Source organism: Cricetulus griseus, chromosome 6 (genome assembly GCF_003668045.3).
Source record: "Cricetulus griseus strain 17A/GY chromosome 6, alternate assembly CriGri-PICRH-1.0, whole genome shotgun sequence".
NCBI lineage: Eukaryota > Metazoa > Chordata > Mammalia > Rodentia > Cricetidae > Cricetulus > Cricetulus griseus.
In genome coordinates, this window is record NC_048599.1 from 111,777,876 (window position 1) to 111,794,722 (window position 16,847).

Here is a 16,847-nt window from a genome sequence, read left to right on the forward strand (position 1 = left end):
TAACCCTTGGCATTCTCTGAGGCACTTTTCTAAGTTGTCTCTCACAGATGCCCACTACTTTCTGCTGACTAACTTATTATAATAACTACATTATCTAAACCCATTAGAACAATGTTTTCTTTGTAGCACTTTAATTGGTCAAGGCAAAGGTAGTTAAACTCATGATAATAGTATAAAATTACAGTTAGGTCCCTCTGTCTATACAGGATTCTTAGTTCTGCTATTTTCATAATGTGTTTTTTATTAACATCTCACATTTAATTTTAATAGAGAAAAATCTAAATCTGGAAGCAACATCAGAAGGTCCTAAAGGGTTGAAATAAAGGCTGTGCTTGTTACTGGTGTTTTCTTGATACTCATGACTGCTTATGTATGTGTGGTAACCCTTTCTCTTGCCACAACTTTGTTGTTTCTTTTCTATTTATTTTCAGCATTCTCAAATACTTTTCTCATCTACCTTATACAGTTTCTGATTTTTCTACTGACCTGCTAGATGAAATAAAATATACATCTGAGGCAAAGTCTAATGAAGAATGAATTAGAAAAGTATGCATACACCCCCCTCCATTATAATACTGTTCATACAGATAATGATCTAGAAAGCAAAAGGACATGAAGCCAACATCCACATTTTTATTTATTTTGGAGATGTAATTCAACAGAAAATTTTCTTCAATAAACTCTTAAAGTTCAGTTTACCAAATCAAAATGTTTTCAAGTATTTTTATTTAAATATAAAACACTTCTGAATTAAAAAATAGAAATATTTCAAACTAACTTTTTTTTAGGGCTGGGGAGTTGGCCTTTAGCATAAAGTTTGTTGAATAATTAAAATGTGCTATTCTCTTTTTAATTTGTCTAGGGAAGGTTTTGTATTTTAAGATAAACTAGGACACTAAGTTTTAGAGGCACATATTGCATCAGATTTTAGAACTAAATTTAAATTCATTTTTCAACATTCTGCACTGTGATATATGCAGATTAAAAGGAAAGTGACACACATAAAATCATATCTGCTAAGCATTTTAAACTTAAAAAAATAGCTTTTCACTCAACTCTCCTAAGATGGTACTTACTGGCAGGAATTTTCTAGCATTTGTGAGATGGCAGAAGATTACAGAGACTGATGGTATAGAAAAAGACCATTGGTGGCGATGACTGTTAATACATCACTTTTCTGCTAATGCCAGGTACATTCTCCACTCCAACAAATGCATATCAAACAGTTTTCCTGTTTCATTTGGTTCTTATTATGTTTTAAGTACAGATATCATGGGATGATGGCAGATTTCAGGCTACCCTTTGACCCTGTATGGTGCCCTAGTTGGTTTAATGTTCTCCCCATATCTGAGGTATGCTCTCTGTATAGTGAACTCTGTTTGTTAAAAGAATTTGCACCTCTAATAGTGAAGTCACCATTGATATGAACATGATACACTGTAGAGGTTATTAGAATATAAGTGTAATCCATTATTCACAGGTAACTAATATAGATGACAGAATGCATGTTTATATGAACTTTAAAGTACACAATCTTTGTCAATCAAAAATTATAGTATTTTAGAGCATATCAGTAAGTTAATTTTATTCCATATGAAATTTTGTTCTGCTCCAGTCACTAACATGGGCAGCTGGACAAGCACTGCTTCACGTCTTATTACCTTCACAGTGATTACAAATATTTTGTGAGATAGAAATGTTAAACCTGTACCATCCTTATCTTTTAGAAGAATACTGTGTTAGAAATAATTTCCATATGATTTGATGATTCTACTATGTTTCTAGAATCAATTATTTTCTGTTATGCAAGTCTGACATATTTTATATAAAAGGAGTTAGGAAAATCACTATAAGAGTCTTTAGTGTTAAATAAAGGCTAACTTCCAGGGAAGCTACATCACACATTAATAAATCTTCGACCTTCTTATTCTATGATGACAAGGATATCTAAAATATCATTGTAATATTTTATAGTATTATGTTAAAGCAACAATACATTCTATAATACTTGCATTTTAAAAATTTATATCAATGTGTGTATGTATCTGCATGACTTTATGAATATCACATATGTGTGTAGCATGGAGGCCAAAAGAAGGTGTCAGGAATTAATGGTACCTGGAATTAAAGTTACAGGTAGTTGTGAGCCACTGGAAAGGTGCTGAGAACTAAAATTAGATCCTTTGCAGAAGCAATGAAGACAGTAAGTACTAATAATATTTTTATTCACATTGCTTCAACAAAGATGCAGACAGATACTACATGCTGCTTTCAAATTTTCTCTTTTACTTAATATATGTTATTTAATTCCATGTTAATAGACATGAAATCATAATTATCATCTTAGGTTAGTATAGCTTTTGGTTAATAAGTCTCAGAAAGTACTCCATACAAAGATTTCTATCTGCAAAATTCAGTTGTTAATGGACTAGAAGAAAATCTATCAGGAGATGTTAGATAATTGCTAATATCTACAAAGCAAGCCTTGCCCTTTATGTCCTAAGCCTTTCAGTAAAAACACTGTATTGTCTATGTCAGCAGTAGTGAGGTGACTTGTCTAAAGGAAAACTCCATCATATGTTACCCTTGTTTCACCACTTAAATTAACATATTTTCAAATCTCTGTCTCTTCATATATATGTAAATGTATATATATATATGTATATATAGAGAGAAATAATATCCATATCTATACATAGATATAGATAGAAAATAGAAATAGATGATAGGTGACAGAGAATCTCTAGAGAGATTCAACCCATTTATATACATATGTATTTATCTCTATATTTATCTATCTATGTGTGTGTGTGTCTGTGTATGTGTGTAGAGACAGAGAAAGAGGGAGAGAGAGAGAGAGAGAGAGAGAGAGAGAGAGAGAGACAGAGACAGAGACAGAGACAGACAGAGAGAGACACAGAGAGAGACAGAGACAGAGAGACAGAGACAAAGACAGAGACAGAGACAGAGACAGAGAGATTCAGAGAAAATATTTTCCCTAATACATACACATATGGAAAGTAGAGAATTGAAAGGGTAGTAAGAAAAGAGATAAAGAGAGGAGAGAGAGTGAGGGAAAGACAGAGACAGAGAGATGTATATTGAGATTTCTGTTGGGGATTGAGCCCAGGGCCCCCACACATTCCACATATTTACATCACCAGACCAATATTATATTCTATTGTGTAATTAATTTCCTCCCTACTTCAAGCTAACTTTAAAATTGTGTCTGAAATGAAAAGTACAGTTAGAAGTCTGTTGTTATATGCACATGAGATGCTTGCATATAGGAGTATACATATGCTGAAGTGTGAGTATGCACACACACACACGTGTGTTTGTGGGTATGTGTTCTCTTCTTAAGTGAGAAATCTAGAAAAATGAAGCTTAAATGGTGGGCTGAATTTTCATAATCTGTCAACATTGGTACTCCAGTATAAGGTTTATTTTCTTCACCTGTTGTTCTTACATGGATTGTTCCTAAATGTGAACCTGTACAAATTATTTAAAAGTTAATTAAAATTTAATGAATCAAATTCCCCAAAGACTGGATAGTATAAAGTGAAAAGGTGAGACTTTATGTCCCTTGGAAACCCAGTCTACTCCTCAGAGACTAACATTAAGACCTCCCTGTTTTTCTTCCATGCTAGAAAGTTCTAAGACCTTGCAGGCGCCTTACAGTGTCTTGCATATACTTCATGTATGGTCAGTGGAGAAAGCACAGAACAGAGGATGAATGATTGAATGTAATATTAGATATCTATGGTTTCATGACCTGTGGTACAAAACTACTTAAAAATATCTCCAAACATTATCTATTTTCTGTTTTCATCTTTAAGAGTCACATTAATTTTCTACAAATACAAATTGCCATCACATTTTCAAAGTTAATATTAATCCTAGAGATAGTTTCACATTTTTGGTATAGTTTGGCATTTCTTCTTTATCTCCTTCCGTGTGTGTGTGTGTGTGTGTGTGTGTGTGTGTGTGTGTGTGTGTGTGTAGACCTGTTGATGTATGTATGAAGGCCAGATGTTGACCAAGGATGTCCTTCAGCAGTCATTTCTCCATAGTATATATTGAGGTATGGTCTTTCACTGAACCTGGAGTTCACTGGTTCAATTAGACTGGATCCTCTTGTCCCTGTCTTCCCTGAAATGGAATCTCAGGTGTGTGCTATTGCAGCCATTTTTTTTCTGTGGGTGTTAGAGATTGAACTTAAGTCCTCATACTTGCATGGCAGTCAAGATCCTCAGCCATTTCTTTCTCTCCTGCCCTCTCTTTTTATTCCCATGATGTCACTTCGTATTCATCCATTGAGTTTCTATCATTCCTGTCTTATTTTCCACCTCTGTGTCTGTGTTGCAGGATTTTTCTTTCCATGCTATTTGCATACTATAATGTCTGTGTCATTGTTTATACTTTCTTCTTAATGCTTTCTTGCAACCTTTTAAACCTACAGGTTGTAGTGAAATTCATGCAATGGTCAAGAGCTAGTTTACCAGTACTTACTGACTAAAAGTTAATCTAGTTACTGGTGAGTATTTCAGTCTGCAATCTGTCTTGACCTCATTCACTCCTTGTTCTCACAAGTCTAATTTTATCAAAACTACAAAAAAGTGCAAACATGCAGCTCCACCAGTACCATGAATACCTAATAGAATACCATATTAGTGACAGTGTCTTTATTAATACTGCTTCTATTGTTTCTGATGAATATTTCTTCCATTTTTGGCTTTAAGAAACCACTGTAAAGCTCATTGCAAATTATAATATGCATTGGTAAAGTGTCATGGCTAAAAGACTCCTTTTTTCTTCTTTTATTAACACTAATGACCACTGTTGGTAATTGCCTACTCTCTATCCATGAATTATAGATATAGGGAAATCTATGGGACTGCAGAAACAACTGTGACAGTTACAATTTAGATATGCTTCATATTTTCTGATAACATAGAATAAAGCACACAGTGAGAACTCAGTGTAGTGAGGAATACAGCACAAAGTTACCATTCAGGGTGCTGTGTGGAACAATATATTTTTTCCTTTTTTTAAAATAAAAATTCAGAGCAAGCTGAGTAAGGCTTTAACCAACCTATAAGGTTCTTAGAGGAAGCAATATTCTTTTTAAAAGTATGAATTTATGTGCCCTTGACACTTTTCTTAGGCAAATCTACATTTGTACATTCCCAAATAGTAAATTTTTACTTTCATGTTTGATGTCGGATTTACTTTTAATTATGTTTCATTATTTTAATTTTAAAATACTTTCAGAGGAAAATTCCTCACTGAGTTTAAGATAGTTGGAAAAAAGCCAGATTGTCTACACCAGCTCACTGAATATGTCATTGCCCAGAGGCCCAGAGAGTAGGGAAAGAAAAACACATGGAAAGAGATGACTCGTCCCCAGAAGTGCAGCTTCCCCTGGGTAGGATGTTTCAGTAAATTTCCTCTTCCTTTACTATTGCAAGCAGTGGGCTATGAATTTCATGAGCAAGTAAAAGGTCTTTTATTCACGTGCTGGGATTCGAGAGGTTTGGAGGCTAAAACGGAGTATGTCATTTGTTTTGATTGTCAGATAATTCCATCTATGAGTACTGATCTGCAGAAAATAAATTACTATGTGATTTCCCAAAGTGGGAGTTACACAGAAGAGAGGTCATTGGCTACTCTTCTGGAAAAAATAGAGCTTTGATCAGGGAAGCAACCTTGAAGAAATCATGTGTTCCCATCTTCTCCATCTGGGGAGTGAGAATGACAAGCATGTGTGAGTGGGGAGTGGACTTCAGTGCTCCAGTCTACTTAAAATTCCTCCCAGCTGCACATCAATAAAAACATCTGTAAGGTCCTTGTGAATTCTATTATTGTAGCAGTGGAGCTTTTCCTGAATTCCGTCTACATTCCCACTCGTTCCTTTGTATTATAGTTAAGGTATCACTCATTTCTGAAAACAGAAACTTGTGAGGAAATAAAAAAATAATAAGTTGTCTATTCTCAGCTGGGCCTTGCTAGTTAAGCAAAAGTCATTTTGAGAGAGCAGTCTATGTTCTTCTGGTTTCCTGATCTCTCTTGGTTTTGTCCCTCTTTTAAACTGCTCAGTTCCTCCTGCCTCTGGGGTGTTCAGTGGAATTTCCCCTGAAATAGTCACCAGCATTTGGCTTTCCACATCTCCTGCCAGAAGAAATAGATTCAGGTCTGGTTAAAGACAGAGAAGTGTATTGTCTCTTAAGGTAAACATTGACTCATATCTAGCTATAAGACACTTGGAATACATACCAGCCTAGCATTACAAAAACATCCTTTTTGTAATATCAATTAAACTTAGATTAAAACAAAACACTCTAAGCATGGTCTGTTGAAGAATATGGATTGTTTTCATAGATACATAAACTACTGAAAATTCTGAATGCAGATAAGTGCAGATGTTTAATTATGATGTAAAATTAAGTATAATATAAATGCTGAATTTCCAACATTTCTTGCAACTATATAAGATGGTACCTGAACAATGTTGCTACAGGCTGCAAATAACATTTGGAATATGGGGGTTAAATAAGACTTGTTAAAATTTATTTCATCCTTTCCTTTTACTTTCTTTTTCACAATAACTACTGAGAAATTAAAATTGTACTGTGACATAAGCTTTGTGTTTTTATTGAATAACACTGAATTACAGACATGGCTAGAGTAAAATTACTTGGCACTAAGTTAAAATATCTCACTGGGGAAGAATAGCTTGTAGCAAAAGAAGTCTTCTGCTCTTGGGAGTCATAATAAGGTAACTGCTGTGGAATTTAAACTTAGCAGCTGGAATAAAGAGTCCTTAAGGGTCCTGTCTAATCAGTGACACTTTGGGATTTCCCACATCCTTTGTACACTGAGAAACTTGGATGATACATTGTCCTCATTCGTTGGAAAATAAAGCAGACATTTGTTAAAGCAGTAAGATTGTTCTGAAAGTCCTTCATCAAAACATGGTACCAACATCACCTGCACACTTCCTATCACTGATGACCTCTGTCCCATGTCAGAATTACAGATGCAGTGACAGTGATTAATCTAGAAACTTGTTGATTAAGCACTCAGCTGATTCTCATGCACACTGTACTTCACAAACCACTACACTCAAATAGTAAATATTCCTTCTAATGGAAACAGTTCCCTCTAATAAATAAGCTGAGATTTCGTTAAGCCACACAGGTATTTAGCGAGTAGTTGAATAACAGCTCATAATGAAGAAGCAAGTCTGAGTGCCTCCTTCCAATGACTTACATTAAGTTCTTAAGTATTCAGGGGAAATTCTAAGTAGTTTTCCCAGTTTAGAGTCTAATTATTATTAATTGATTTCTTAATGGAGTTTATTGCTTATCATCCTTAAACAACTTCTTGTGATACAAGAGATTTTAATTTGCTTCAGATTCCTCAGTTTTCTTAACTGTACAGGATTGCTGAAGGGTATACTCTATCAGTTTAAAGACATTCTTTAAACACTCTCCATTGTAATGAAAAATGATGGTAAAGCCATTTGAGAAGGTCTAGATTGTTATGTAAGATTATACATACTACATTATTCTAGTTATGTCAACTTGACTTTAAAACAAGAAAGGAAGGAAGAAAGAAAGGAAGGAAGGAAGGAAGGAAGGAAGGAAGGAAGGAAGGAAGGAAGGAAGGATGGAAGGGAAAACAAAAAAGCTGTAGTTTAGAGATCCCCAAGAATCTTACTGATTTTATATTCCAGATTTTAATTATATGAAAATACAAAAAATGACTATATATTCAAAATTTATGTTTCTGTTGTTGATTCCAGTACCTTCAGTATTTTCTAAATGTTGAAAGCAAAATAAAAATATTTCCATTAAAAGAGAAAACTTGTGTCAGGGAGGTGGATCATTGGGTAAGGGTACTTGCCAACAAGTCTGACACACTGAATTCAATCCCCTGAACCCATATGGTGGAAATGAAGAACTAGCTCTGTAAGATGACCTCTGACCACAGATATGAGCACCACCCCCTGATAATACATACATAATAGATAAAAGTAGCTTATCTTTTTAACATTTACTTCCCACTAAAACCTTTTCTCAATTATTACTGACATCTTTTGGACCTGTTGTTATTCTACTACGTGAAGCCTTGTAGCAGGCTTTCTTGGACCACCAGCCCCCAAACCATGACACAAAGACTTATCAATTATGAATGTTCAGCTTTAGCTTAGGTTTGTTTCTTGATAACATTTTTTAACTTGAATTAACCCATTTCTGTTTATCTGTGTGCTGCCCCTGAGGCTCATTTTCCTCATTTATGTACTGTCTATTTTGGTTTCCTGCTTCCTCTCTCTCGTGTTGGCTGGCCACTGGCTGGCTGCAAGTGTCTGGCCCCTAGCTGTCTGGGCCCCCAATTAGCTGGCCCCTGACTGACTTGCCCTTTTCTCTCTGCCTGCCAGGCCTGCCTGTCCCTCCTCTGCCTTGCTATTGACAGTTGGTCTTTTTTTAATTAGACCAATCAGGTGCCTTAGGCAGACAAGGTGAAACAGCTACATATCATTACATAGTTAAACCAATGTAGCATAAACCAAAGCAACAATGTTTACATAGTTAAACAAATATTCTGCAATATATCTTTACATAGTTAAACAAATATTCTATTCCACCACAAAGCCTTTTTATTTTTCTATAAGCATTTGTTCTCTTTAGAAGTTAATTTTAAATATATTGATCTGCAACTTCTTACTTGAACAGATTTGTCAGTATCAGTGTATAAGCCTAAATGTAGATTTAGAATATGATATTATTTTTACTTTTAAATCTGGTGTAACAGTTAGTGACTGTGTGCAGCAGCAAATTTTTTTTATTGTTACAGGAAGATAAAAGCTAACAACATAACTGGTGACATCATACATCTGAATTGTCTTTTATAACTAATCCTGACACATGAACAAAAGTGTTAGCAAGACATGTATATACAAACACAATATTACCTCCAAGGCCATAAAATAAGACCTGCACAGAGTATCAAGCATCACCAGGGTATCCACACCTTAGCACCTTTTCATTCATCCATCTATGTTATCATTGATGGTCATTGCAATTATAATCTGAAACACTAAGAGCTAAAGAAAATGATCTCTTCCTTAGCATCTCTTCCTTAGAAAAAAAGGCTCTTTTTCATGTGCATAACTCATGACTTATTAAAATTCAGTAATTTTCTAACTAGTTTGACTTGGTAATGCACTGTTCCGTGAGTACATAATGGAAATAGATATTCTTTCTAAAACAACAGAAATAAATTCTTCGGGGGGGGTGCTTAATGGAAAATTTAGAATTAGGACATGAGGTATCTTAGCATTAAGTTGTATCCCAGTTTTTAATTTGGAGATCCTGAGTATATTTACCATAAAACAGTCTGTTCAATAACAGTTCAAAAATACCATACATGACTTCCTGTAAAATTATTGAGAAAATTTCAAGGCAAGATAATTACACTCATTCTAGCACTTGGTCTCTTTCTTGCTGGTTTAAGTTCCTTACAAACAGTCCTTGTTTCTTTCTCAAGGCTGGTGCAAATTACACCCTTTTTCAGTGAGAATGACATGTTTAGAGAGGTAGTGGGCTAATATGAGGTCTGTTTTTATGGTAAAAGGCAAAATATGTGTGTGCATGTTTGCTTTATTCAAAAGCTTCGAATTGTTCCTCCTCATCCAATGAGGTTCTACTTACTCTGTGTATGTATGAATGTGTGTGTGGGGGGTAGAACAAAATATTTCATATTTATAATTGAAAGCTGTATCTGTCTGTTACCCTGAGATAAGCCCTGATAGGACAGAGAGTTGGGCAATCTAAAATATCCAAAGTTTTGAAAGGAGGACCAGATATTAAACTATTCCCAGTGAAACTGAAGGTAGAAGTTTGATGTGTTTTACTTGCAACTTCTCCGATAAAGTTGGATGGACTCTTAAAATTCTTAATGTTAAAACATACCAGAAGCAAAGGGATTTGATTATTTTACATATTCTTAAATATGCTTTCAGATGATTTCTAGTTTTATGAATATAAACCTTTGAACAGAACAGTTTGATCCATAGTAAGGACTTTTAATCATGATAACACACAAAGGTCTTATTAGCATAAGAGAAGTCTGACAGTTTTTGATAATGCCAATATCATATTTAAAATATTAATTATTGTCATTCTCCATGCTATTTCACAAGGTATGTTTAAGATGATGATAGGCAATTTGTCACAAATGTATTCCCCCAAAACTAAAATAATGAATAGAAATTCAAAAAGCAGTAAGGTGTAAAAGTTAACACAAACCATAGGACATTCTGACCCCCAAATTGCTATATTTGGGCTTTAAATCCAGCACTGACTTTCTTGACAGCTTCAGAAAAATGTCGAAAGTACCAGTTTCAAAAAAGGAGAAAACATCTGTTTCTCAGGGGAAGCTTTCTTCAGCGCTTAAAAATAAAGCTCATTTCTCAAGTAGGGCTTCATATAGAGGTCTTCAGTGAGAACTCACCCAGTACTACCTGATGTCAGGGCTAAGAATAAGCTGGTTTTCATTATAGGGCCTGTCAATAGAAACAAGCAACAAAATGTTTTAAAAATCAATCTGTCAAATCACTGTTACAGTCCAAGGACAAGCTGAGAATTTCTTACCAGAACATCTTTGTAAAAATCTGTTTTTCTCACTTTTTGCAGTTGTATTTTCACTGAATTAGATACAGCTCAATAGTTTCCTTTCTGGCAGAAGTTTGGAAGTAAGGAAATCTCCTGTTGTTCACCCAGGGGCAGTAGTGAAAACAAACAAACAAAACAAAAGAATAGACCAAAACCACGTTAGTGTTAATCCTATTCATGGTGGAGCATCTGTCTTGGATCCAAGAGGAGAGTGTGTTCCTTGAAACCACAGCATCTGTTTTTGTTTCTATCTCCTTGGCTGAACTAGGGACTCCTAGGAAGTGGCTGCTTTCACTCACAGTACAGCATCTACTCCCTTGGATGACCAACTTTCTCGCATTATCCAGCAAGTTTTCAGTTATGAATGTGGTTGGTCTCCTGACCTCAGTCTTGAACACACCACTACACAATTGGTAAGGGCAAAAAAGTAGTATAAAAATACATCTGTCACAGCTCTTTCCTACGCGTATTCTACAGACTAATTTTTTTTGTAATTCTGAATTTTAGAAATATTTAATTTTTAAGAACAACATTTGACTTGAAAGATGTAGTTTTTGCATATAGCTATTTTAGGAAATTAGAGAATAACAATGGCATATATATATACTTGATCACCAGTTGGTGAAATTGTTAGAGAAGGATTAGCAAGTACAGTCTTGTTGGAGGTTGTGGTGTCATGGGAGTGTGGGTTTATGGAATTAAATCCCTCCTGCTTTTTCCACTTCACTTTCTCTGTATCCTGTATGTCATTCGAGATGTGAACTTCCAGCTGCTCCTGCTACCATGCTTTTGCTCTCTCAGCATAGACTCTAAACCTCTGGAACTATAAGGCCAATTAAATGCTTTTTGTTATGAGTTGCCTGGGTCATGGTGTTTCATTACAATAACAGAAAGTAAACTAAGGCACATTTGGAGGAGGTCTGCCCACTGTATTACTTAAATAGAAAAATGGAATGAATCCTTGAAATTTGTTCATACAAAGATTTTATGACACAGTATGTAGCATGTTCAGTGAGAATTATAAAATATGTGGGTGCAATTTTCTAAAATGCATGTCTCATTAAAATTCCTACTATTATTATGTAATTATAGTATAGGACAAGTTTAGCAGAAAAAGGTGCATGCTTGAATTTTTTTTCAGAATGGTGAGCTCTAAAATATTTTTCTTGGCAAATTGAGACAGCAAATTGTCAAGGCAAAAGATTTAAAATGCCTTAGGATTGATTCTTTTCCATTCCTTCTCAAAATTCCCTGCTTCTAGAGAATTTCACTGAAGCAAATGAGAAAGCACATTAAATGCTTCATAAGCCTATAGAGACCTTGTGAACCCAAGGCTGTGTAGCTTTTTACTTTGGTCTTTTATTTAGCCCAAGTAGATACATTTTTCCTCTAGAAAGGACTTAAATTCATATTAAAATACTATTATTCCAGTCATAATCTATTTTTCCTTATTTTATTAAATGTGAATAGATAACAAATAGTTTCTGAACTTTCCAGAACTCTCAGGGATGTGCCTTGTTCTTGGCGAAGTCAAGACTGTCCTAGGTTGATATGGTGATCTCTTTTGGTGCCTCTGGATTTCCACAGGCATTCTACAGCCCTTCAGCCCACCAGCACAATGCCTGAGAGTCTAAGTAAACAACTTCACTCCTTACCTTTCACATACATGTGACATGTCAGCAGTCCTAAACTAATTCCTTTATGACCATTACATTTTGTTCTTCTTTCTTTACTTTGTTTTGTTTTGTTTTGTTTTGTTTGTTTTTACAGTTGACTTTCCATGTTCTGGTGTTGCTGCAGACCAATCAATTCCTGGTTTTATATTCAGTATACTATATTTATATAACATATTCAATTGGCTCCTGAAGATACATGCTTCCTTCATCCCTGTGACAACTCTTAATTTCTGCTTTGTGTCATTAGATTTCTTCAGTTGGGAAACATTCTTACTCTAATGAATAATAATGAGTGGATGAGTTATTAGTTAACATTTATGTTTTTCAGGGGGTTGGGAGCACATATTACATTATCATAAGAAAAGGGGAGTATCGCCAGTTTGAATTATATATCATTGACTTGCCTAATCATCTGAGATCAATCCCAGATTCACAAAAGAAGGCTGAAGCTGACAATGACCTGTCTGAAGAGACTTAGTTTGCCTAAACTGATATAATCTGAATAGAGGAAGAATTCATATACACACCTATAACAGAACGAATTGTGTTCTTGTTACATTGTCCCACCATTCTTTTAAATATTATGGTTCCTGTAGGTTGATATTGGGGGTATTTCACTCAGACCTTTACACATAAAAAGCTCTCTTTGTTATTGTAATGAAAGTAAATCAGACCATGGCAGAGGGTACAGGAAAGAAGTGGGTTAGGGTCTAGTGCCCTTTTATACTATTCACATGATACACTGAAGTGGTATGCTGGTTGTTTGTGGTCAGCTTGGCACAGACATAGGAGTATGTGGAAAGACAGTCTTAATTGAGAAAATAATGCATAAGACTAGCCTACAGGGAAGTGTGTAAGTTGTATTGAAGAGTGATTGATGTGGAATGGCCCACCTGGACTTGTGGTACTAGATAGTATCAGAAAACTAGCTCAGAAAGTCATATAGAACATTCTACTAAGCAACATTCCTCCATGGCCTCTGCTTTATTTCCTACCTCCAGATTCCTATCTTGAGTTCCTACCCTGAGTTTCCTTGTGATGGAGTGTTGTTGGGACCCAAAAGTTCAAATAATCTGTTTCCTCCCCAACTTGATTTTAGTCATGATGTTCTATCCAGCAATCAAAGCCCTGTTAAAGACAGAAGTTGTTACCAGAAATGGGATATTGATGTGACAGACCTGACCATGTGTAAATTCAAAATAACAATGGCCCAGACAGAGTACTTAAAGGATTCCAAGACTTCCCTATGAAAATGCACAAGTCAGGCCTGCATTAGATACATTGCTCTCAAAATTTTTATTTTCTAAACTCCCAAAGAACAGACCTGAGTTCTGAGAATTAGTGGATTTTTCCAGCCAAAACTATCCTTCTAATGGAGGCCTGACTTGTGCATTTTCATAGGGAAGTCTTGGAATCCTTTAAGTACTCTGTCTGGGCCATTGTTATTTTGAATTAGGGATCTGTGATTCTAGTCAATTGTGGCCGCAGAATTGGGTGTCATTAAGAAGAGACCAACATCATCGAGAAATATCTTCTGGGAAGTGTTTTTCCAGGGTCAGAGCACAGAAACTGTGATCCAGAAGAAGCTAAGTTGTGACTTGTGCTAGCATACAAATTTGGTAATATATAAGATTTCCCTGAATAGTACTGATTTGAAGACATGAAATGTCTTCATGAAATGAAAGACATGAAATGAAAGACAGAGAGCAGATGCCACTTTTCTCTATGATACGTCAGAAAAGGCCACTGGTCAAAGTGCAGCCGCAGATGCAGTAGAAGCCCAAGTATTGAAAGGGTCATGGGGAAAATTTGAGGACTGGCACCTTGTGACAGGTTAGGGAGTCTTAAGAGAGCCCAATAGAAGCTATTGGTAGGAGTGCAGCCCAGTTACAGTGAAGACACCAGGACTTGGGGGATACTAATACCATGGGACTACTATGAACATCATGAGGTATGAGGCAGAGACAGATTGAGCCTGAAAAAAAAAAAAAAAACTTTGGGTGAGTTGTGGCAAGCCTTTTGGAACACCAAAGACCATGTGTCCTAGAATCTGTCACTGAGCTTTACACTGTTGGATTTTGGCTTTGCATTTATTTGAATGTGATAGTGCCTTAGTTCTTCCCTCTTGGAATGAGAAAGTAACTAACTTCTGTTTGGTCTTGTAGGAGTCCACAGTTAAGAGATTCAGACTTTTAATGAGTTTTAGAGAGACTTTGGAATTCAAGGGACTTTGGGATTTTAAGAAGACTTTTGGATGTTTTAAAGTGAGTGAACTTTTAAATTGGATTTTTAAAGACCATGAGGTTTTTAATAGTTGATATGCTTTATATTGTCATATTAGTATTAATACAAGATATCAGGAATACACAAGAAACATGGTCCCCTGGAGAAGGGGAAAGGGACAAGATCTCCTGAGAAAATTGGGAGCATGGGGAGAGAGGAGAGGGAACTAGGCAAATGAAAAGGGGAGAAGAGGAGAGGTGAGGAAGACATGATGGGACAGGGAGGTTGAGTTGGGGGAAGAACAGAAGAGAGCAAGATAAGAGATAATATAATAGAGGGAGACATTATAAGTTTAAAGAGAAATCAGGCACTAGGGAAATGTCTGGAGAGCAACAAAGATGACACCAACTAACAATGTAAACAACAGAGGTGAGGCTACCTTAAATGCCCTCTCCTGATAATGAGATGGATGACTAATTCATATGCCATCATATAGCCTTCATCCATCAGCTGGAGGAAGTAGAAGCAGACACCCACAGCTAAACCTTGAACTGAACCGAAATCCAGATGCAGAGAAGGAGGATTGATGAGCAAAGCGGTCCATACCTGGCTGTTGAAACCCACAGAAACAGCTGACCTGAACAATGGAAAACTCTTGGTCCCCAGATTGATAGCTGGGAAAACAGCACGGGACTGATCCAGATCCCCTGAATGTGGGTGTCATTGAGAAGACCTTGGGAATCTATGGGGCCTCTTGTAGTGGATCAGTACTTATCACTACCATAGGAATGGACTTTAGGAGCCCATCCCACATGGAGGGATACTCCCTGAGCCTAGACACAAGGGGGTTGGCCTTGACCCCATCCCAAAGAATATGGCAGACTTTGAAGACCCCTATGGAACCTTCCTGGGGAGCAGAAAGGTTATGGGATGGGTAAGGCATTAGTTGGGGGGGGCAGGGGAGGAGGGGAGGGAGAGGGACCTGGGATTGACATGTAAAATAATTTTCTTTCTAATAAAATAAAGAAAAAAAACGAAGTGGAAACCAATCCACTCAAAAAAACAACAACAAAAAAGTGATTGTGATTTTATGGTTTAATAGTGATGTGTTTGTATGTCAGGTTGACAAAGGGTTCAGTTGTCCTAGGTTTTGACAATTGGATGCAAATGGGAAGAGGGACTCTCAATTGAAAAATTACCTTCATCAGACTGGTCTGTAAGCAAGTCTGTGGAGTATTGTCCAGTTCACTGTAGGTAGTGCCCTGTCAGCCCAGAGTCCAGGACTGTAAATGGAAGCTTCCCCAGAGAGCCAAGGAGAGTAATACTTTAAGCAGTACCCCCCATGGCTTCTGTTTCCATTATTGCCTCCAGGTTCCTGCCTTATTCCTACCTTGACTTCTCTTTGTGATAGTCTATGGTTGGGATATGTAAGTTTCCATAAAACTTTTCCTTCCCTATTTCCATTTGTTCATTAAAAAAATATTATAGCAATACAACCCCTAAGACAAGTATATTCAAATGTTTAAAAATTAGCCAATATTAAAGTTTGTTTTTTTAAGTGCTTGGTTGCAGCTTTCAATCAACCATGAAAAGAGCTTATTTTGTTGAAGCTATTGCTCTTGTACAGATTCCCCACAGCTGCTAGTGTGTGGAAATGTAATTTATTAACTGAACACATATGGACCATGCTAAACATAAAACGGAAGATGCTCTACACAGATGCTGCTGCTAAAGCAACACAGATAGCAGCTGCTTCCTGAACAATTTCTGATGGAGGATATATAATGAATTTATGCACTTTTGCCTTAATCTATAGCAGTCTCAATAGTGCAAGGGTACCAAACAGTTAGATCATGTGGGTTACAGGAAGTAGGGGAGACTAAAAAGCTGTATTTAGGCGATCCATCATACTCTACAGTCTCACAATCTCTTAGTGTTCTCTGCCAATTTCCATGAGATCTCTTTGTCAAACAATGCTTTGCAGTTTTTTTTTTTGATAGATATTATCCTTGTTCCAACATACACAATCTTGATACTTTTGAAGTATCAAGTCAGGCCTCCATTAGATACATTGCTCTCAAAATTTTTATTTTCTAAACTCCCAAAGAACAGACCTGAGTTCTGAGAATTAGTGGATTTTCCAGCCAAAACTCTCTTCACACTTGAAAGTGGAATACTGAAGTCTCCCTTATGTTATTTATTGCTGTGTTTTTCATTAGATTGGATAATTATGCTTTACCTACTTAGGTACTCCAATGTTGGCTTCATA

The 16,847-nt window shown here is 36.1% G+C and overlaps 1 protein-coding gene across 2 annotated transcripts in view; it reads left to right on the forward strand.

Annotated features, from left to right (window-relative positions):
- Positions 1-16,847, forward strand: part of Kcnh7 (potassium voltage-gated channel subfamily H member 7) — a 454,061-nt gene that overhangs the window by 34,317 nt on the left and 402,897 nt on the right. The window lies entirely within an intron of this gene.